This window comes from Manis javanica, chromosome 14, assembly GCF_040802235.1.
Source record: "Manis javanica isolate MJ-LG chromosome 14, MJ_LKY, whole genome shotgun sequence".
Lineage (NCBI taxonomy): Eukaryota > Metazoa > Chordata > Mammalia > Pholidota > Manidae > Manis > Manis javanica.
Window position 1 is genome coordinate 78,278,577 of NC_133169.1, and position 24,915 is coordinate 78,303,491.

The 24,915-nt window shown below is 36.3% G+C and overlaps 1 protein-coding gene across 3 annotated transcripts in view; it reads right to left on the bottom strand.

Moving 5' to 3' along the window:
* KCNN2 (potassium calcium-activated channel subfamily N member 2) overlaps nt 1-24,915 on the bottom strand; it is a 338,557-nt gene that overhangs the window by 222,364 nt on the left and 91,278 nt on the right. For all 3 annotated transcript variants that reach the window (XM_037020058.2, XM_037020057.2, XM_073222173.1), the window contains exon 2: nt 10,273-10,358. The gene's annotated coding sequence lies outside the window, so the exon portion shown is untranslated. The remainder of the gene's footprint in view (nt 1-10,272; nt 10,359-24,915) is intronic.

A 24,915-nucleotide genomic window follows, 5' to 3' on the forward strand; every position in this document is an offset into this window, starting at 1 on the left:
ACTGGAAACTGTTCCTGGAAACAATGGCCGCAGATGCCTGGCTCCTGACACCCATACCCTCTTAGCCAACCTATGGTTACAGGGAACCTTCATTAATTTCCAAACCTGAAGAAGTCCACATCTACTTATCCTTACTGTGGAAAGTCCTATCAACCCTTTCCTCCCAGTCATCAAGCCCTCACTCCCTTCTCCGCCCCTGTTCAGCAGGAAGCAGTCAGAGAGAAAGCAACGTCCACAACCCCATAGAGGAGAAAGGGGGGAATGAAGGGCCCCCACCAGTAAGATGGCAAACTTCCGGCTTCTCTTCGGGGTCCTCAGTTCCCGCCGGCACCACCTGAAGCCCAATCACCTCTCGCCCCCCTCCCAATCCCAGCACCTAGCCAACAGCCAACAGCCCCGTAGAAGTGACACCTCAATCAATTCATGCCCCTTCCTATATAACCCAGCACCTTTCCCTAATAAAGCAGAACTCTCCGGTGAATTGCTGCTGTGTGTCGCTCCTTTCCTTTCAGACAGAATTTTAGAATTTAAGTTGGAATTACTTACCTGCGCCTTGGCCCAGTTTGTTTATCAAAACTCTCCAACACATACGTGGACAAAGGGAAAGACCAGGGTCAGTCTTTTCTCTTTATTGAAAACTCTGATTATACATTTTTTGAGATGGAAAAAAACTACATGTGACTTATGAAAAATATTGTCAGATAAGGTAAAGATGCAGCAGATAAATGATACTTCTGAAAATAATTTAGAGTAGGAGTCAGAAGAAAACTCCCAGGAAGTGCTTGACATCTTCAGTGAAGTTCAAGGGACATGGCCTCTTTGAAATAAAATAACTGTTTTAAATAAACAGTTGAGGCAAAAAAGGGAAATGAATGAGATAAGGATAGATTGCTAAAAAAAAAAAAAATGCTATAGGCAAGTTAAAATTCACACTGGAGCTTGTAGCAAGCGTCAGTTCTCAGGAGATCTATACTAGTGAAGTATACGAAGAACTCGAACTTTCTCAGAACTCAGAAGAATAGGAGAAAATTAAAATATGCCTGAGGAGATGACTGATGTAGAGGATGGAAAACGTAGAACAAAACATGCAAACAACAGCTTTTTTAAAGCTGAGAAAATAAGAATTGAACAAAAACAATCAGAGAAAAAGCACACTCCATATTTTCTGCACAAACTGAAGTCTCATTGTTTCTGAGTAGGACTGATTAAAATACGCCTATTGGTAAGTTTCTGAGCTGTAAGAGAAAAGGAAATGCTAGTGTTTTCTTAAACTGTAAGAATAAAGAAAACATTCTGCATATATTTGTTCAGAAAAAAAGAAAGTGGTTTCCCCCAAAGGACCCAAACCAGGCTGGCTCCAGATGTTTTCGCTGTACTATAAATACAAAAAGTCAAGGAAGAAACATGCAAATGATGATGAGAGAAGATGTGGCCCAATTTTTTAAAGTTTTATCAAAGCTGTTTTTCATGAACTAAGTATGTTCTCAGTTGTGTGAGTGATCAGAATGTGTGGTATTTGTACGTAGAGAAAAATGAAGAAGTACTCCCATTGGCTGAGAGCGTTGTCAAGGATCAAAACTAAAGGACTGTTATGTGCAATAAGAACAGTCTTAAAAGGCAAGAGACTAAATTATTTTTTAATCTGGTAAGAGTACTAAATAGAATGTTTAAAAAAAACTCTGAAAAGCAATAATAAACATTTCTTTTTCAGAAGCACCCCCTGCTTCCACTAGCAGCACCAATAATTAGTCACCTTATAAGGTCTTAGAATCCTTCTCAACACAGCGTTCTGACCCTTCATTATCAATTTATTAAAACTGGCCTTTAAGATAAAACTATGTGACACCACAGCGTTAAAGAACCGGCCTTTTCCAGCCAGAGAAAGTAATTTAAAGGGAATTCTTTATTGAACACTTTAACAAACAAGATCATCTAAAGATGATAAAGAAGTATGAAAAAACTTTTGGTTAAATCTGATTTACTATGATGTATTCCTGGTTGTGAATATAGTTATGCATCTTCATGAATACATAAAAAGACTTTCTGTAAGTAGGAGGTCACACGGCTGGATAGAGTATATGTGGACAGATTGGAAGGCATTTTGAAAATTTGAAAAGATTATTGATGGTTACCAGAGACTGTTGGGTTTCTTTTTTAATGCAATTTTTATAATTTATAAAGGAAGAGAAGGAAATACTGCATGATTTAAGATGGACCATTAATTTTTATGCTTAATAACACTAATTTAGAATTAAATTTAATGTAATAACTTGTAGAGTAAATAGGATTGATGACGTGTTCTGACCCTATTTCCAAGTCAGACTAAACCATTAATTCTCTATTCAGTGGAGCCTCCAGTTTAATAATTTACTCCTCTGAACATGTGCCATGTTCAGTTGCAACTCAAAACAATAGTGTGGCCAAATCACAGATTCTTAGTGGAATATAAACATACTGATTTTCCCAAAATTTTTCAATTTTTTATCTTTGTGATATTGATTCAAGTCTTAAAAGCAAAAAAAAAAAAAAGCTGAAATCAGTGAATTAAAATTGTATTTTGAACTGAATTCAACTTTGAACTCAGTTCACTTAAACATATTTTTGCCAACAGATGCTAATGGCCTTGAATCCAATTATCCTTCAGATCTGCCTACCTGTGAGAGCCTAATGCCAAGTAGAAGGTATTAATAGAAAAACAAGGCATTTGATGGGATGGTAGAAATTAGAGAAGAGGGTAAGGAGTAAGTCATCCAGTGATGGGCATGGCTCTGGAACATTCACCTTTCCTAATTACACAGAATTCAGCCAACCAACTCAGCCTAAATTTTCTGCTAATTGGCTGTCATCGTTTTTAAAACATAACTGGCAAACTTAATTTTCACTACAATTAGAAAAATGTTAGAAGGTGAAGGCTAATATATGTGACCACAGTGGTTACTGTCAGCATAACCGATCACAGCATCAGTACTATCACGTGAAGAGATGAAAATCAAAGAATAGACCAGTTTCCCCAGGTTACTTGAAAATAAGGGCATCATTACCTCTTGGGTCTATTGTCAATATCTATCAGAAATAAAGAATTCTCATCCAGCTCTAAACTGAATGTTCCTTCACAGTTTTGTTTCAGCAAAAAATACTTTTGAAGGACAAAATTAATTGTTGAGCTACCTCAAAAGAAATGCAGATCTTATTTAAGTCAAGTTTTGTAACTTCCATGGTGTTTGAACCATTTTCCACTTTTCAGCCTATTTGCTATAACAGTTTGGTACATCTACTTAAATACCTGGCATTCAATCCAAGCAAAAAGAGAAAAGGCATTGTGAGGTATGTGAGGTAAATGAAAATGTGTTTCCTCATTTTTTTTTAATCTTTTCCCAAATTGAAAGCATGTATCAATGGAAATTCTACTAAGGCCAGGAGCTTTATTATCACAAAAACCATCATCAATGCCTGGCATACAGTAGGCACTTAAATGTTTACTGAATGAATAAATGCATCACCAAATACCATCTATGTTCCAAGAACTAAGCTTCACATGTACTTGACATGTTCCTCACATGTTTACTCTTCATCACAACCTTGCAAGTCAGGAATGATAACCATTTTTTACAGAAGAGGAAAGAGGTGTGTGGAGGGTAATTTAAAAATGGTATCATACAGCTAAGAATGAAAGAACTAGGATTCATATTCACACTTCACACCCTCTCTTGTTTTGTGTGAGTGGGGGGTTAAAAATTTCACTATTTTTCTAGGAAACCTGCTACTAAACATATTAAGGGACTTAATGGTAGATTTTCAATTCAATTAAAAATTCTGTCAAGTACCATGTACAATGATCATTGCCCTGGAGGAGAGATAGACGATTGGACACCGGATCTCCTCACAAGGAGTTTATACTCTGGGAAGACAGCTGTGTGGACAACTAACGATGTTATTATGGAGGAAGCAAAAATGGGTAAGTGTAGATTACTACACACAGAGTTCTGTGGAGGCATAAGTAAAGGAGAAGTCACCTTTGAGAGAAGAGAAAGGGATGCTCCATGAAGTAAAAGGAATTGGAGCTAGGTCTTGAAGAGTGCAATTTGACATCTAACAATATTTTTAGCAGAGGGAACAGCAGGAACAAGGGCAAGGGGGTAGGAAGATGCTATATTTATCATCCACGATTGCATTGGTTCATTCATTCATTCATTCATCCAATAACTTACTGACTGCTATAAGTGTTGGGTATACAGCTGGCTGGACAAAGTCCTGTCAAAAAGGGCTTGTATTCTAGAGATGAACAGTAAAACACCAGGAAAACAATAAATGAACAAAGAATGTTCACAGAGTAATAAGAGTTTGAGAGAATTAAAATGATTTGGATTGTGATGAGGAAAATAAAAAGGTTAAGATAAAAAATTAAAGTGTGTCTGCTATAATTAGTCACATGTGATTTGACCTAACAATCTTCCTTTACACAAGAACAGTTATTCAAGAATGTTTATTAACAGTAACAACAAAGCAGACATAATCTTCATAAGTACCAGCTACTGTGAAACATTATGCAAGTATATAAGAGAATGAGTTAGATATCTCTGTCTGGACCCCTAAGGCATAGCTATGATACATTGTTTATGATAAAGAGCAAGTTGCAAAATAAGATCAGATTGAAGAAGAAAGCAATTTGATTATATCAAGTATTGTGAAGGGACAGGAAGTACTTTTAAATATTGCTGATAGAGTCTAAATTGGCAACTTTGCTATAGAAGCTTTGACAGTGTCTATTAATATTAAGAATGCTCATATAATTTGACCATCATTTTTTAAGCAAAAATTATTTTGCTGAAATATTCTTATATACTCTTTATTTTAAGAACATATAATCCATGGCTTCCACTGTGTTAAAAGATATTTTTCAAAAACTGAAGAAGAAAATAGGAATGGGTTTTCTTCCTCCTACCACATAATCCATACCCTACCCTTTCCCATCTCCAGACCCACTATCCCTTCCTGTGAGATCTTTGGGGATTTTTGTCCCGGACTGTTATTTTTTAAAGGAATTTAATGAATTTTTAAAATTTTTAACTTCATTACATGCTTTATTGGTTAACTTGCTCCCCAGTCCATGCTGTTCAATTCATTTTTGTTTTGCCAGGTGACTGTATGTGGTGACTGTATCTGAAGGTGACTCTATCTCTGAGTCTTAGCATATTTGTTAGTGTTGTATTTCAATTTCACACTCACGTGTCAATATGGCTGACTATAAGATTTCAGGTTCAAAATCCATTTCCCTCAGAATTTGAAATTTTGCCTCAGTGTCTTTTACCATTAAATCTAATGCAAATCTAATTCCCATTCTTGTTTTTTTTCCCCTTTGTAGATATCTGGGATTTTTTTTTCTTTACCCTTAGTGTTCTCAAAACATCATTTTATGTTTAGATTCATTCAATCATTTGATAGATATTTACTGAGCTCCTACTATGTTCCAAGAAGAATTGTTTTATATGCTAGGGATATAATAGTGAACACAAGAGACAGAAGTGTGTCTTTTATTATTTAATTCCCTGGCCACTTGGTGGGCCCTTTAAATTAGTGTTGTACTTCACTTTGAAAATGTTTTATAAATAATTTCTTTGGTTATTTCTTCCATTCCTCCTTTTCTGTTCTATATGCTTGTAATGCTTGGAAAATGGCTATATTGCACATTCTGGACCTACCTTCCACATAACTTAAATTTTCTATCATTTTTAATTTCTTGTTTTTGTTCTCTGTACTGAAGAAATCCTTGGCTTGTTAATGCAATCTTATCTGTGTCTATTCTTCCACGAAGCTAACCAATGAGATCTTTAAGTTTCTATCAAGATATTTATAGTGATATAAGGATTGCTGTTGACTCATGTAGTTCTGTGTCCATCGAATTCATCTTTCTTTATTCCCCATCTGCTTGCTTTCTGTCATGAATTATTGTTTTATAAAATAATTAAGATTTAAAAACTATTAATTTTGTATAGTTACCAAGATATTTATTTCTTTTTCCTACAATAACAGCCTTTTAAAAAAATAGATATGTTATTGTCTCTTCAATATCAATTATAATTCCTTTAATTTTTTTGTTAATTCAAATAGATTTTTCAGGTGTAAAGTCATCTTTTTGATGATGTTGGTCACACTCTTCCACAGTGATAGATTTCCTTATGTGATTCTTGGTTGTCTGGTCATCTTTATATTCCAGAGTCACTGTTTGACTCCTTGAAATGCCTCTGCCTTTCACGGACAGTGACCACAGGTACTTGTGGGCAAAGAGCAGAGCATGTTTTTGTAGGTGAGTTTGTAGCTAGGCTCCTGCTTCCTGCTCCATGCCCCTCCTGCAGGTCACTAATCGTGCAAAGGCTACCTCACAACCAGCCTACGTTCAGCACTTTATCATGACAGCCGACTGCTACTGCCCATTGCTTGGCACCATTGGAGGAAAAGAGGGAAACTGACTGGTTTTCCTCCTCAGAAAGAAGTTGCAGTACTCCTGATTCCAGTGTTCCGGAAGCCTCACCCACTTCCTGCCCTCACTGACTTTGAGGATGCAGCTCCTGGGGAGTTGCAGTGATGTTCCCCTGCTTTCTTTTGGGCTGTGCCTTTCCTAGTGTGTTGTTATGCATCCATCAAATTCATCTGCTTTCTTTTTTCTCCATCTGCTTCCCTTCTGTCATAAATTATTATTGTCTTCTAACACAATTAAGATGTTACAAAATACCTTTGTTGCTATTTTAACAGATTTGCAGAAGTGCATGCATATGTTTAGCCACCCATCTTTACCCAATTACTTTCTTTTCACACTCCATAACATTGATTCAGCAAGAAAAATATTTTCAGAAAAAAATGCTTACTTTTATCTAGAAAGCTAAAAGCACTGAATATATTCCTTATGAAATTATAAAATGGAAAACAAGACATAGTCAGTTTTATTTATTTATTTTCCTGTGTCCATTATTAAACTATTTCCTCTCAGCTTCAAACCCACTCTTTTCTTCTTCACATCTTGTGATTCTAGGACTGGGACTCTGCAATCCAGTTCTTTTGTGAGCTGGTTCATTGTTAAGCTCTGCCAGCAGGGGGCACCAGAGAGAGCGCTCATAGCCAGGAGAAGCGGGGAATATTCCTTTTACATTACTTCCTGTTTCTGTTTTGTTTCCTGTTACTCTCAGCATCAACTAACTTAAACCCCACCCGGGCAGTCCCTGTTTATTCCAGTAGTACAGTTGATTTCCAGTTACATGTCTTTCCCCAACACTGGCAGAACCAGGATCACTGCGGCCCCTCACGGGCTGCAGCTGCAGCTGACCGGTGCTTCCTCCCCAAATGTCTGGTCCCCAGACCCTTACAGCACCTCGTAGTACTCCCGAGACACCAACACATCTCAACAACACCCCCTCCTCAGGAGTCTGAGCCCAGGCTTCGTGATTCCTCAGCTGTGCTTCTACATTATAATAATTCTAACTTTTTCCTTTTATTCTCTCAGCCTGAGGGATGTTTCTGTGCAACAATAGTGTTTCCTTTTTCAGACGTCCAAGTCTTGGCAGACAATTATTTATATTAAACACTCCTGTTAAAAACTGCTGTGGTTTCTATCTCTTCGATGGACTCTGAATAATACACTTCCCTACTTACCATGGTTGCCTGCAAGTGCTCAGGGCGACTTCTGTCTTATGGTCAAAATTTTATTTCTTGTGAAAAATATATGCCATTTACATGTTTTATTAAAACATTAAGGAAAAATATACATGATCCCTTCTCTCAAAATTTTAAAGTAGTTAGTTCAAGATGACTTTGTAAGGGTAAATAAAAGCATTTGCAAGAGAAATTTCACCAGACAAGTGTCTGTGAAGCCCCCAAGCACTAGAATCCTTACATGTTCCAAACAGTCTTGACAGACTAACCATGTTTTCTACCTAACCATGTTTTCTATCTAAGCCTGAGAAACAATATTGAATGATGGATGCCATCAATTGAAGTATAATTGTACTAGGATATTTATATTTCTTTAACTCTTAATCCAAATTATATGTCTTTTTTTAAATATGCAGCAAAAGAGAACAAAAAATGATTAGATGTTTATTAGGTTTACATTTTATTTTTGTAAAAAATCAGTGGTGCTAACTGCCTGTTAGTAGTCAGAAAGATTTAAGCCATGGAAGCCTAAAAGACTTTGATATGGATTATGAGCCTGGGCATTCATCATCCTGCCCTAAGTGATTAAATATGTAAGTCCAAATATATACTCTCCATGGTACCTCACTCTCACCAGCATCAAAAGCTCCAGAAGAAATGGTAACATAACATACACAAGGCCTGGACTTTTCCAAAACTGACTTGCTAGGAAGTGCCAACAAAATACATATTTTGAGACCAGGACTGAAGGGCCCCCACCAGTAAGATGGCGAACTTCCGGCTTCTCTTCCGGGTTCTCGGTTCCCGACGGCGCCACCTGAAGCCCAATCACCTCTCGCCCCCCTCCCACTCCCAGCACCTAGCCAACAGCCACCAGCCCCGTAGAAGTGACACCTCAATCACCCCATGCCCCTTCCTATATAACCCAGCACCTTTCCCTAATAAAGCGGAACTCTCCGGTGAATTGCTGCTGTGTGTCGCTCCTTTCCTTTCAAGGACCACCAGCTTCACGAAACATTTGGCTTTCAACCTATCAGACTCAGCACCCTAAGACTGTGGGCAAAAGCTTTGCTTCTCTAATGTATGGAAGACCTCTGTTATTCACAGTTTCACCTTCCATGGCTTTAATTATCCAAAGGCAACCACAGTCCAAAAACATTAAATGGAAAATTCCAGAAATAAACCATTCATCCATAAGTTTAAATTACACACCACTCTAAGTAGTATGATGAAATCTCATGCCATCTTGCTCTGTCCCATCCAGGTTGCGAAGCACCCCTTTGACCCACGTATCTAGGGCTGTATATGCTGCCCACCCATTAGTTACTCAGTAGCTATTTAAATTATGAGATCAATGGTCACAGGGTTTGTGTTCACCTAACATTTATTTTATTTAATAATGGCCCCAGAGCTCAAAAGTAGTGATGCTGGAAATTTGGATATGCCAAAGAGAAGCTATATAAAGTGCTCCCTTTAATTGAAAAGGTAAAAGTTCTTAAGTAAATAAGGGGAAAAAATCCTACACTGAGGTTGCTAAGATCTATGGCAAGAACAGATCTTCTAGTCATGGAATTGTGAAGACAGAAAAGGAGATCTGTTAGTTTTATTGTTCTTAATCTTTTACTGTACCTAGTTTATGAATTAAACTTTACTGTAGGTATGTAGATACAGGAAAAAGCATAGTGTGTATATATATATATACACACATATACATAGTGAGCAAATGTGTCAGAGAATTATCTTTAGTCTGCCAAGAAGATGATGCAGGTTGGAGCTTCCAGGCCATCTTTGAGAATGTCCTAAATAAATTATAGAGCAGCAATGCATCCTATAGGCACAATAGAAATGGCCTGGACTGAGGAAGTGAAGGTAAGAATCTTAGGTCTCTCTGTTCCATAAAAAAATAACTGGAGGACAGATGAAGAAAAAGTACTTCATCAAGAACTTAATCTTCAAAAATATGTTTCTCCTTTACAACCAAGAACCATTTTTTTGTTTCCCAAATAAAATCATTAAGTCATTTTTGACCTAATATTAATTTATTCAAGGACCAAAAGAAAAACTCCACAGAAGACTGTCTTCCCAAAAATTATTCATTAAAGCTTGCCATGAGTTCATAAAAATGTAAACATTGTAATATGTTAATTATAGCTTCATTTTTATCACTGTTTTATGCTAAAAACAAACCAAGGATATAGTTCTCTGCATTGATGCTTAATCCCACCAAAATGCTATCTCTCACTGGAACATATTCTTAAAATCAAAGAAGTATATTTAGTCAAACAATATTTTTTGAATACCTTTTATATGGCAGGCATTTTTCTAAGGCCTGGATGAGCCTTCCCAGGGATTTCAAAGACAAATAAAAAATTCAGGTTTTTTTCCTCACATTTTTGAAATACCAACTATTTATCTTTTCTTAGAGTAGTAGTAGCTAGTGACAGAAATGAGCAATTACTAGTTGAAAAAGAGCACGTCACTACAGTGAAAATAGTTGAAACCATAGGCAGAGAGGAGAGTTCAAATGAAGTAAATTCTGCTGACCAAATTTTAACAATTTTTTTCAATATAATCAACATATTTAACAGTAGAATTAAATGAACATATTTTATTATTATTTTTACTCACCACTATCGCTTATATTCCACTCCATTCCTCAGATTCACTTTTCCTCTTGCCGGAGTCCATGCTGCTGTAGTTCTCTCAGCAAGAATCTGTTAACAGATAAATTCTATTAGACTGTCCAAAACGTTTTTCCATCCTCTCCCTGGAATGACAGTTTAGTATTGTATGGAGCCTCAGTTTGTGAGTCATTTTCTCCTCAGCACTTAAAGATTTTATTCTATTGCCTTCTAGCATGTATTAAAAAAATATTTTTTAAAAACCCTACAGTCAGTCTGATTGTTGCTATTGATAGAAAAACAATTCCTTAACAGATTCTCTCATTTTTCAGTAGGGCCCTACTGAAAAGGGTCCGGTTCTGTAATTCTTGCCCAATACAAAGGAATACAGTTAAGGGAGCAAGCAGGGGCTGAAAACAAGGCCATGGACCACTCACCCAAGTCATGAAATTAAAAGACATCACTTGCTATTATTTTCTATTTCCCACAAAAGTGAAATGCAGGTTAGTACAATCTCTCTACCACATAAAGAATTGAATTTTTATTTTTCATATTCACCACTTGGGTCATTATCTGAGGAGCTACATCATTCTTCAATCTACAAATTTCTTCAAATCTTGCCTCTTTCCCATTGCTTTATCTCTTATTTTAAGAAAATATATTAGGTGCATGTTGAAACTCCCCAGTGTATCTTCTAAGCTGGGTCTTTGATTTTTTACTTTAAAAAAAACCTCTCACTATTTTGTTCTGGTCTTCCAGTTTCCTAATAATCTCCTGAGTTATGTTCACCTGTGAATTAAAAAGAACCATCATTTTCAATTCTAGGTTGTCTAATTGGTTCTTGATTTCCCTGTTCTTAAGTCATATCCATCTGTCTGTCTGTCTGTATTTCATGACCCTTCTTCTTCTTTTATGAATGTTATTTATTCCTCTATCTTTTTAGGATGTCAAAAATAAATGTTTTAAAACTTTGGAAGATTGTCTTAGTATTTATATTTCTTTGAATGATAATTTACTCACTTACTGAGTTTACTGACCACCTTTCACAAAATTTTGTTTTATTTTTCTTGAGCAAGGCTTTTCTTTTTTGTTTTACTCACTGCCATAGTGATGTTCCATCTAGATAGTCTAAATATATATTTTAAAAATACTTTGTCCCACATTGCTATGTCAGAAATGTTGAGGTAAACAGACAATGCATCAAATGACAATGATATATTTTTTATTAAAGAATCATTGATATACACTCTTACAAAGGTTTCACAAGAAAAACAATGAGTGGTTATTACATTCACCCTTATTATCATGTCCCCCCCACACCCCATTGTAGTCACTGTCCATCAGTGTAGTAAAATGCCACAGAGTCACTACTTGTCCTCTCTGTGCTACACTGTCTTCCCCATGACCCCACACACACCCTGGGCACCTATCATGATACCCCACAATCCCCTTCTCCCTCCCTCCCCACCCACTCTCCCCCACCCCTCCCCTTTGGTAACTGCTAGTCCCTTCTTGGAGTTGGTGAGTCTGCTGCTATTTTGCTCCTTCAGTTTTGTTTTGCTGTTATACCCCACAAATGAGGGAAATCATTTGGGACTTGTCTTTCTCTGCTTGACTTATTTCACTGAGCATAATACCCTCTAGCTCCATCCATGTTATTGCAAATGGTAGGATTAGTTTCTTTCTTATGGCTGAATAGCATCCATTGTGTATATGTACCATCTATTCTTTATCCATTCATCTACTGATGGACACTTAGGTTGCTTCCATACCTTGGCTATTGTAAATAGTGTTACGATAAACATAGAGGTGCATATGTCTTTTTGAGTCTAAGAAGTTGTTTTCTTTGGGTAAATTCCTAGGAATGGAATTCCCAGGTCAAATGGTATTTCTATTTTTAGTTTTTGGAGGAACCTCCATATTGCTCCCCACAATGGTTGAACTAGTTTACATTCCCACCAGCAGTGAAGGAGGGTTCCCCTTCCTTCACATCCTCACCACCATTTGTTGTTCTTAGTCTTTTGGATGGTGGCCATCCTAACTGGTGTGAGGTGATATCTCATTGTGGTTTTAATTTGCATTTCCCTGATAATTAGCAATGTCAAGCTTCTTTTCATGTGCCTGTTGGCCATCTGAATTTCTTCTTTGGAGAAGGTCCTGTTCAGATCCTCTACCCATTTTTTAACTGGGTTATTTGTTTTTTGGGCATGTGAGGTCTTTATATATTTTGGATGTTAACCCCTTATCAGATATATTGTTTACAAATATTCTCCCACTGTAGGATGCCTTTTTGTTCTGCTGATGGTGTCCTTTGCTGTACAGAAGCTTTTTAGTTCAATGTAGTCCCATTTGTTCATTTTTGCTTCTGTTTCCCTTGCCCGAGGAGATGTGTTCAGAAAAAAATTGTTCATGTTTATATTCAAGAGATTTTTGCCTATGTTTTCTTCTACGAATTTTATGGTTTCATGAGTTAAATTCAGATTTTTGATCCTTTTCAAGTTTACTTTCGTGTATGGAGTTAGACAATAATCCAGTTTCATTCTCTTTCATGTAGCTGTCATGTTTTGACACCAGTTGTTGAAGAGGCTGTCATTTCCCCATTGTATGCTCCTTTATCGTGTATTAATTAGTCATATATATGTGGGTTTATATCTGGCACTTTATGATGTTCCATTGATATGTGGGTTTGTTCTTGTGCCAGTACCAAATTGTTTTGATTACTGTGGCTTTGAAGTAGAGCTTGAAGTTGGAAAGTGTAATCCCTTCAGTTTTGTTCTTCCTTCTCAGGATTGCTTTGGCTATTTGGGGTCTTTTGTGGTTCCATATGAGTTTTAGAAATATTTGCTCTAGTTCATTGAAAAATGCTGTAGGTATTTTGCTAGGGACTGCATTGAATCTGTAGATTGTTTTAGGCAGGATGGCCATTTTGACAATATTAATTCTTCCTATCCAGAAGCACAGGGTGTATTTTCATTTACTGGTGTATTCATTAATTTATCTCATGAGTGTCTTATAGTTTTCAGAGTATAGGTCTTTCACCTTCTTGGTTAGGTTTATTCCTAGGTATTTTATTCTTTTTGATGCAATTGTAAATGGAGTTGTTTGCCTGGTTGCTCTTTCTGCTAGTTTGTTGGTATATAGGAATGCAACAGATATATGTGTAATAATTTGTATCCTGCAACTTTGCTGAATTCAGTTATTAATTCTAACACTTCTTTTGTAGATTCTTTAGGGTTTTTTATGTACAATATCATAACATCTGCAAACTGTGACAGTTTAACTTCTTCCTTACCAATCTGTATGCCTTTTATTTCTTCATGTTGTCTGATTGCCATGGCTAACACCTCCAGTACTATGTTGACAGCTATTTGAGCCTTAGGGACAATTACATCTATAGCAGTCCCTTCAAACTACACTGTAGAGATGGTTTGTGGATGTTAAATTCCCTCAACTTTTGCTTATCTGGGAGTTGTTTAATCCCCATTTCAAATGTAATGATAATCATGCCAGATAGAGTATTCTTGGTTAGAGGCCCTTCTGTTTCATTGCATTAAATATATCATGCCACTCCCTTATGGCCTGTAAGGTTTCTGCTAAGAAATCTGCTGATAGCCTGATGGGCTTTCCTTTATATGTAATCTTTTTTCTCTCTCTGGCTGCTTTTAATACTCTCCTTGTCCTTGATCTTTGCCATTTTAATTATTATATGTCTTGGTGCTGTCTTCCTAGGATCCTTTGTGTGTGGGAAGACTATTTCCTTCCCCAGGTTGGGGAAGTTTTCAGTACTTATTTCCTTAAAGAGATTTTCTATCCCTTTTTCTCTCTTCTTCTTCTTCTGGTGCCCTTATAATACAAATATTGTCCAGTTGGATTGATCACACAGTTCTTTTATTATTCTTTCACAGCTAGAGATCCTTTTATTTATCTGTGCCTCAGCTTCTTTTTTTTCCCTGTTCTCTAATTGCATTTACCATCTCCTCTGCCTCATCTAATCTACTTTTCAATCCCTTTTCGATGTATGTTTCATTTCAGACACTGTATTTTTCAGTTTCTCTTTCTTGAAGAGATCTTGAATATTTTTCTATAGCTCCATGAGCATGTTTATGCCTTTTATTTTGAAATCTTTATTGAGAAGATTCATGATTTCAGTTTCACTTAGTCCTCTTTTTGGCATCCTTGCCTGAATTTTTGTTTGGAAAAGATTTTTTGCCATTTCATTTTTTTAGTGATTCCTATGAAATAATAACTTTGTGTAGGCAGTGCTCTCTAGTGCCCAGAAGCTCTACTCTCTGGAGTTGCCAAGCACGTAGAGCAATGGTGGGCATTGCAGGTACATGGCACCAGTGCCTGCCAGGAGGAAAGAGCTCCTGCCTTCCCAGCTATAGTACCTTCCTCTACTGCAGATCCAGGGGGCCATGTGTGCAGGGAGGAGCCTCTGCATTATGCCCCTGTAGCTGCCACAGTCAGAGCCAGCAGCAGTTGTGCCCACCAGGGCCTGCCAGGAGAAAGGACCTTCAGGCTGCGTATTGCAGTGGGGGCGGGGGGTCTCAGGGCTCCACTGGTTATGGAGCATCTGAAGCTCCTGAGAGTGTCCAACCTGCTGGGCTGAGTGTGCTGGGACAATTTTGTCCACCTGCCCTTTCTCCTGAGTGGTGAGCTCTGTGAGAGCTCTTTGCCCCTTTAGCACCCCTCTTGCTGTTGGGAAGTCTTTCAAACTGCCTGCCTTTCTTTTGTCCTGGAGCAGCCGGTTCTGTATACCTGTCCTCCAAAAGTGGCTGGAATCTCAGTCTCTCTGAGTATTCCACCTGTCTTTGCCTTCCAACCCCACTAATCTCCAGAGCACCGTGTAATGTGGGTTCGTGATCCTGGAGCAGATCTCCAAGGCTAGGTGTTTAGCAGTCCTGGGCTTCACAGGTGCATGGTCCATTTCTCTTCCTCCCACTTGTGGGCTGGGGTAGGGGGCAGGCATAGGTCCCACCAGATTGTGGCTTTGCCATTTTCCCCTTTTCTGTGACATTTTCTTTTCCCCCAGATGTAGGCAGTCTGTTCTGCACTTTTTGGTTCACTCTTTCATGATTAGTTGTATTTGCTGTATTTCCGTTATTTGTGGTTTTGGGAGGAGGCTTCTGTTTCACTTCTCACGCCGCTGTCTTTTTCCACTTCCTCACCACAGGCAAAGTTGATGAAAATGTCACAGCAGCAGGTCATGCTATAATAATGTTATAAAGTAAAACTCACACTGATTATTACAAATGTTTCTCAATAATCCTGAAGAAATAGTACATAGTTTGTTCATAATTGTAGAATTTGCAATCAAAACATCTTTTGGTTTCAAACGTTTTTATTTCTATATATTTTATGACGTTTTGATTGCAAAATTGCTTTATCTGCCTGGCACTTCTGGGAATTTTTCAACATTATTACCAATCTGCTACCATTTTGGGGTTTTACCAGTTATGGAATCATTTCTGAATTCCTCACCAAAGTATTTCCAAAGGCTTGTGGTAGTCCTGAACATTCATAAGATTTATTTATCAGCTAGGCATTATTTTTCAAAAATAAAGGTTCTCTGGATCTTTGTAGTAAAGATGAGCTATTCACTTTCCCCAATTTTTAGGAACAAACTGAAACACCTAAAGTAACCTAGAATACTGTTTATATGAAGGTAGGGAAGAGTAAGACAGTACAGAAATAGATGCAGTTACATAGTACTTGATTTTCAACAAAAGTGCCAAAGTGAAGTCCTTCTAATAAATGATATGGGAACAACTGGCTATACACACACAAGGAAAAAAAAGAATCTTGATCCCTACCTCACACCGTACAAAAATATTACTTCGTGGTGCATAAAAGACTTAAATATTTGGGAAAACTAAGGCTATAAAGCCTTGAGACAAAAACATAGGGGAATATCATCCTGAATTAGAAAATAGGCAAAGATCTCTTACTTGAGACACAGAAAATAGTAATAATAAAAGTCATAAATTGTATTTCATCAAATTAAAAACTTCTCATTTAAAGATGCCATCAAGAAAATGAATAAGGTGAGTTCATTTATGAAAACTGTACAGCTTTGTGCATTGTAATGTTAGTAAATTTTACCTCTAAAAGAAATAACCATTTAATAAAATAATAGATGTGAAAGATTAAATAATTGAAAGGTGTCACTGTAACAGAATTTTCTCAGAGCTTCCTGACTACCCTTTCTCCAGCTTTATTTAGGGTTTTCAGGTTCAACCTGTAAATTCAACTGAGACATTGTAATGGGAGGACTTAAACTCTGTGTGTGTGTGCGTGTGTGTGTGTGTGTGCATGTGTGTGTGTGTGTGTGTGTGTGTGTGTGTGTGTGTGTAAAATCTTCCCTATCCAACATTCTTGAAATTTCTCATTTTTCTATGTATGGAATATTTTACTTAATTTCTTCAGGGAAATATAAAACAGTAGATTCTTTTCTTTCTTGATACATACTAATATCTTTGAATGTTTTCAAAGAAAGCTGATTCTTTTCTTCACTGATTCAGGAAGAAATCCCTTAAACACAGTTCTCATCACAAGGAAAAAAATATTTTCTTTTCTTTTTTTGTATCTAAATGTGACATTAACTAAATTTACTGTGATAATCATTTCACAATATATGTAAATCCAATCATATAAGGTGTGTACACTTTATACTTACACAGTGATGTATCTCAACTACATCTTAATAAAACTGGGGTGGAAAAACATAAATTGTTCAATTATTTTCTAATCATCCCATATAATGGTTCAAAACAGTTTCTGGATAACTAGATTTTTCACGTAAAATAGTAGAGTGCCTATCAGGTGGGTTATATTGAAGAAGGAGAAAACATTACATACAATTTTTAGCCAATTTAAATCTAGAAATAAGCTTTGCTTTTTTTCCTATCTCATCATGAAGCACTTATATTTCAATATTATGGAAATATAAGGAAAGTTAAAGTAAAGGTTTTCATCACCTATGAAAAGAAAAAAGCAAATGAAAACCAAAAGGCAACCTACAGAATTAGTGAATGTATCTGCTAAGGGGCTGAAATCCAAAATATGTAAAGAACTCATACAACTCAACATCAAAGTAAAAACAATTAATCTGATTAAAAATTGGGCAGGAAACTTGAATAAATAGATATTTTTCCAAAGAAGACATACAGATGGCCAACAGACTAATGAAAAGATGTGCCACATCTTTTCCACTAATCATTTTTCCACTAATTTTTCCATATTTCTAATAATTTTTCCACTAATTATCAGGGAAATGCAAATCAAAACCACAATGAGCTATCACATCACATCAGTCAGAATGATTATCAACAACAAAAGAAATAATAAATGTTATTGAGGTTGTAGAGAAAAAGGAGCCCCCATTTACACTGGTGAGAAGATAAATTGGTTCAGCCACTATGGGAAGCAGTATGGAGGTTCCTTAAAAAATTAAAAATAGAAATACAATACAATCAAGTGATTCAACTCCTGGGTATTTGTCTGAAGAAAACTAGAACACCAATTTGAAAAAACATATGCATCCCTATATTCATTGCAGCACTATTTACAATAGCCAAGATACAGAAGGGACCTAAGTGTCCATAGATAGATGAATGGAAAAAGATGAGGTACATACATATGATGGATTATTACTCAGCCATAAAAAGAGAACTTGTGCCATGGCTGGACCTAGAGGGTATTATGCTAAGTGAAATAAGTCAGACAGAGGAAGACAAATTCTGTATTTTTCACTTATATGTGTAATCTAAAAACTAAACAAAGAAAGCAAAACAGAAACAGACTCATAGACACACAGAACAAACTGGTGGTGGCCAGAGGAGAGGGAAATGCAGTGATGGGTAAAATAATTGAAGGCTATTAAGGGGCACAAATTTCCAGTTATATATATATATGTATATATATATATAAAGTAACTAAGTCACAGAGATGCAAAGTACAGCATAAGGCATATAGTCAATAATACTGTAATAACTTTGCGTGGTGGCAGATGGTAACTAGACTTATCATGGTGATTTCATTATATATACAAATACTGAATCACTAGATTGTACACCTAAAACTACTATTGTATGTCAACTATACTTCAATAAAAAAGAGGAAAAAACAAAAACTGGTCATTAAATTTTCTATAAATTACCTTTTGACCAGAGTAAAATGATAGCTCAAATTCCTATTTTCTTTTGTATTAATTTTATTATTTTAATGTTCACATTTTATCACAATTAATGATTCATATGTTTCCCTTATAATGAGGGAGTATATCCCCATTATTATGTTTTTTCATAAAGATGCTGGTATTTAGAATTTAAAGCAAACTCTGAAACCTAATTTCCAGTTATACCTAATTTCCAGTTATAAAATGTTAATTTACCATTAACAGATAAATCTGTTATTTTGGTATATAAATCATTCATTTTGGTAAAAACTTTGTTTTCTCTTCTGTTTGGCAATCCCTTCCAAGGTTTTACTTGTCAAATGTATTAAAATTGGATAAAAGTTCTGTCATTAACCATGGCTGAGGAGCCCAATAATTTAACAATTTCCAATTTAATATAAAATGCCAACCAAAATGTCCAAAGACTGCTCAATTAAGGATTTATTATTATTATCTTATACCCACACTTGGGCAGAAACAAACTTTCTCTCCGCTTCAGCAAAGACTGCCCAGAAAATGTCCAGGTGACCTTGCCCACCTACTGATCAATCCTGCTGTCACCTTATTAGGCTTTAAAGAGCACAGAGCTTTAAATTACTCATTTCATATGCTTACAAATAATTGGCCAATTTTCCGATATCATGTACTGTTTAATGGCTTCTGAAGACTTTTATAAAGAGAAGTGAATAGAATTTATTCTTTGCAACAAGTTAACTCATTCTACTGACCATTCAGGCCTGGAGTATGCACAGCTGGCAGAGAAGCACCAAAGGACAGCTGTTAAAACCTCTGTGACGCATGACTGAAGAGGTGTGGGAACATACCAAAGGCCAGGCAATGCCAGAGAACTTTCCCAAGCTTCTGAAAGGCAACAGAACTTCAAAACTGGTCTCTTTCCTGGTCCCAAACTCCAATTATATATTCTTCAGAAAAAATTATCAATAAAGATGGATTCAAATGCAAGTACTTCATGAATTTGTCCTTTCATATTTCCATGGCTCCTTTACATATGCCTATCAATAATGCCAAATGATCCTTTGATACTAATACTATGATAGCTTATAAACATGGAACTTAGCTTTTATTTAAAAATAAACTAAAATGAGAGTGCTGATATTTTTACTTTTAAATTGTTATTTCATTAACACATGCATTTGTTTACATGCGAAGCACCCCAAATTCAGGGTACTTATAGGGTTAGCCATAAATATGATTGTAAATATCATCCAAAATGTATTGTAGTCTGCATTTATGACAATAAAAGTAGAGACTAAATCTTAAATACAGCAACATTTCAGTTCCTGTACAAAAGGAGACTGTTACAGTGACTGCTTAAAGTTCTGTGTGGAGAAAATCATGAGTTCAAATTGAGACTCAAAGGGAAAAAGTATACGGATTTGAGAGGTGGGAACAGCAGCACAAATGTGATGAATGTGTCATCTCAAACTATTTTACCATTTCATATTCAGCATTTTGGTCTGTAATATTTGCCCACAAAGTGGACCCATCCTGGCACTTTAGCTTTAGGCAAAAAATCGTATGGGCACTATGCTTTGACCTGCGTAGTCATCTTTGATTTTCTTAAAAATAGATTTAGTAGTTTGAAGGAAAGGGAGGGATTTTGGATTAAAAAAATGAACAAATATGAATATACATAGCTGTTTTTTTGTGTGTTTTATCTCTATGTATCTTGGGCTCCTTGAAGATGAAATCCGTATGTTCTATTTCTCTGCAGTCTCTCTTACAATGTAAGAATGTGATCTTTGATTTTTTAAAAAAGCATTTAATACAATGAAAATTGTAAAAACTACTGTTGATGGACCCTTATTGTAATGCTGTAAGTGGTGTAGGAGTGGTGATGGTGCCCAGAGAGGCAGAAATGAACCAAGAAAACTTTAGAGGAAAATGTTTGACATTTCTTTTTAGAAGTTTAAACTATCTAAAAGTAAACAGGGCAGATTCCCAAGGTAAAAAAAGTATAGTACAGTGAAAAGAGCATGAGCTCTTTACCTATGTACTGACTCTGTGACTTTAGGCTAGTTATTAATTAATAACTAAGAATCAATCTTCCTTGAGCCCCTGTTTTCCAAATGGAGAGTTTCTCTGCTTGAAACCCTCATGGAGAGGAAGGGAGGGGTAATCCTGCAAGGCAATTTATAGGCATCCAGTAAGGAGAGCTGTGATATTTTTGGTGTTACATCAAAGAGTTCTTGTGTAGTCCTGCCTATATTGTACAAAGAATAGTCTGTGTGACCCATGTCACATGGAAGATGTCACTTCCTAAAGGTTGTAAAGATTGTGGCTCTGTCTGAGGCACTGTCCCGTTCTCTCCTTCCTCTCTCTCTAATGGTCACACTGAGAGAACAAACTTCCCAAGTGTGATTGAGGCAGGTGATAGTGGGACTCAGGCAGAGTTCAGGGCCCCTGGAAGTTTCAATACCCCTATAAGTTTCAAAGCCCTTGTAAGTTTCAAAAAGCTCCAATCCAACTCAGCCATTCAAAAGTACACTTAGGCAGACCTCAACTCTGGTTACACCCTGTGCAAATGAAGCATCATACTTTCAGCCAATCAGGAGTGAGTTGTAATGTCATTAGTTCAGTTCTCTATTAGGTCCGTGGGTAGGACTTCCTCCTTTCAGGAAGCTATATAAACCCTAGACTCCTGAGTAACAGAATTCCTTTTCTTTTCACTCCTTGTCAAAAGCGCTTTGCTGGTTTCTCTGTACTCTTGCCTGCTGGCTTCATTCCTCATTGCCCCTGAGACATGATCCTGGGGAAAACAGCATCTCAGCTGGTAATATGATCAGCACACTGGAGAAGCACGTACAGAGAGGAACCAAGAGACAAAAGCACAGAGCACACCGCTGTCCACTGGAGGGGGCTTGCACACCGACTCTCCAGCTCTAGCTGAGCCTTGAGAACTGCAGCCCCAGCCAAACAGCTCCACTAACATCTCAAGGGAGCACCCAAGCCAGAACCATCTGGTTAAGCTATGCCCAGGTCCCCAACCCTCAGAGACTGAGATAATAAATGTTTATTGCTTTAATCTGCTAAATTTGGGGGCAATTTGTTATATAGCAATGGCTAACTAATACAGTTCCTTAAGTCTGCATTACATTAGATGAATTCTGTCTTGGAAGAATGTCAATAAACCTACAGATGCTGATGTCTTTGCATACAGTCTCCAAGTGCTAAACCATTTCCATTCTCCCTTTTAAACTATTACCAGAATTAGAGAAGATGGAAATTCATAGAAAAGCAGAAAAAATAATTCACTTGCCAAGTACTTCTTATCTTAACTCAGAAAATACATCAACCTGGACTATCAAAGTGACCTCCTTAACAGAATAGCAAATGAAATCCTAACTGCCTGACTAATCTTAAGTTTTAGAGTGAGATAAAAATGCAGTGGAAAATTAACGGCTGTATTCTCTGAACTGTTCAAAGGAAGCACTTAAAAATATCAAAAGAATAGTGTTATATAAAACTAAGAGAAGCCCCACTAAAACACTAAATTAATTGAATTGGGAGGGGTATGCATGTAAGAGGCTTCTCCTGGAATTTTTCATCTATAGTCTTGGATAATCTTCTAACAGCTTTGCAAATTATTCCATAGAAACTATCTTTCACAAGTTGGACCAACACCGTTTCTCCTGATACGTAACATGATTTATATAGCTGCACTGTGTGTGAATTCACTTATCTTCAGATAGACACATTGCTACCAGATAAAGCAAATCAGACCCAAGTCCAAAGCAACTGGTAGATGACAAATCATTTATGGAACTGTCATTTGGCCTCTTTCCACCTATAACTATAAAAAATTATAATTTTTAGGTTATGGGAAAGGTGGAGCCTCTGTAGAACTCAGAAGACACACAAATCAGTAACTCTGCATATTTCTTATTTAAATACTGACAAAAATATGGAAAAACATTTTGCTGATCTACTTTAGTATGGTCACTACCTTCCCTTTCTTCCTCAGTGGAGGGGGATAGGTAGCAAATAGGAAGAATCCAAAAGGAGTCACATTTAAGGTTAGGTTTGTAATCTTGCATGACTGAATGAAAAACAACATGATGCATTAGAAGCACAAAAGCCATCTAAGTTGAAGATGGGTTTATCTAAAATGGACAGGTCTCTGCACTTGGGTCATAACATATGCCGTTTCACAAAGGCCTCAAATCTATTTGTTTAAAGCCTTTATTTACTCCAGTGTCTAACTGATCAGAATTATTCCTTTCCTCTTCTTGTCTTTCCTCTTTTCCTTTGAGAAAATTGTTTTAAATGAAATATAAAAACAGAAGGCTAGTATAATTAAGAGACTTGATTAATTACCTCATTTTAACTTTGGAAGTAATTACAGGTTTTCAGAGTTAGCACAATTTAAGCACTCCATGAAAAAGTACTCTAATTGTCATTACTAATATTTCTATTAAATGTCTACTTTTCAGAAACTATTTTAACACCTTGTACAGTATATTCCATATAAACCAACTAGTGCACCAAATTTTACCTTAAATCCACAACACTGGTATGCCACGTTGAATCCATATTCATTTTCTTGTGGGAAGCATGATATATAAAACAGTATGTTAGCAGTGTTATTGTTATTATCCAATATTCAATATCTGGGATTCAATAATTCAAAGATCTTGGATGCCTGATTTTAGGGTGTGGAAAATGGATACAGTGATTATACACAACTTATTCAGTGAGTTTTTCAGAAGTGGCTAGAGAAAGACAGTTAAAAAATTATGTTTCTCTTGGAGGAACAAAAATGTTCTGAAGGCAAACTGATTTACCTTAAAAAGGATAAGAACCTCTTTGTATGAAGAGATGTTTTCAACACTATTAAGAATACTGATTAAAGAAAGGTCCAAGACTTAGTAAAGTTCTATGTTAAATTGTATATTTTTATCTTGTACAGATGCAAATTATTTCTTTTTGGTGGAAAATAAATCCCAAAAGTTATTTATTTCCTACAAAAACATTAACCAGTTCTGTGCCCAAGATTAATTTATTAAATTGCCTATAAGCACCTACCTTCTCACATGCTCTTTGGGCCAGTTTAACATCTTATTTTTTCCCACATTAATTAATGAGTTGGATGAAAGAAATGTTTGACACGTGTCAATTTTATATCTAAGTGAATCATGACTAATACCTAATAGCTTCTAGTATAATAATAATAGCCATAATAAAAATAATAACCATTGCCCTATTATAAAGGCACCATCAAAAGCAATTGCATTCTTCTGTCATTTGTGTACTGTTTTGTCCACAATATTTGGAATGTAAAATATTTGCAGAGCAAAATGTTTTATAAACTAAACTCACATGCTCAACTTTCAAGCCTTGGAAAAGCAGGCTTAATATTTATTTCATCATTTTCTTTGACATGAGTGAATGACTATTTATAAATGAACAAGGAATTTAAAGGATTGAATGAAAAGAAAAAATAGAATCAGACAAGGTGTAATTGTTTTGTCTGCAGTGGTTCTCAACCAGGGGCAATTTTACCCCCTAGCAGACATCTGGCAATATCTGATGACACCTTCTGCTGCTCAACTAGGGGGAGGGTGCTACTGGCATCTTGGGCGTAGAGGACGGGGATGTGGCGGAGGAGCCCACATTGCTCAAGACAGGCCCAAAATCAATTATTCAGCTCAAAATGTCAGTAGTGCTCGTAAGGCTGAGAAATGCTGTCTCTGGCAGCAAAGCAAAGTGACTGGATGAATTATCAGGCAAAATCAAGGGAGGACCCATTTCAGATGAAATATATTTCTCCCCAAGAAAAAATATATATGAGAATATTCTATTAGCCTAAGAAATAAAAGTATAGCAATTACCTTTGAAACTGTTTTCAGGTAATATAACTTGTGATTCATTTCAGAATTGATGTAGAACATTAAAAATAGCAAATTATTTTCATTTTTCACAATAACTATGGCAAAATAGCAAATTATACAGCCATTCAACCAAAGCAAAATTGCCACTAGTTTTATGGGCTATATTAACTCTCAAAAGAAATGAAATATTTCATAGATTTCATTTCATTTTTCATCATTTACTCACGAATTTGGTGGCAATCTATTCCCTCTCCACGCCCGGAAAATATGTGTCCTTGAGTATACCTACACATTATGTCTCCTTTCAACATTCAATATTGGAATTGAGAAATTATTTCATCTACAGAACTGTAACTATTTTTTATCAGGCTTTTCATGGTAAGAAGAATCTTACCAGGCTTTTCTCTTTGAGCACACCAACAAAATCCTCAACCTTTCAAAACCTATGCAGATCCCACCCTAGCCAATCGTAAATCTTAATCACCTTTGATACAGACATCTGGCTTTATGAGAATCTACTCTGAGTCACAAACACATTATTTTTAAGTGAAAACTAAAGTTGCTATGTCAGAAGAGCACAACTTTGTATTGCAGAAATTCAAAATCTATAGAAGTTTCTATA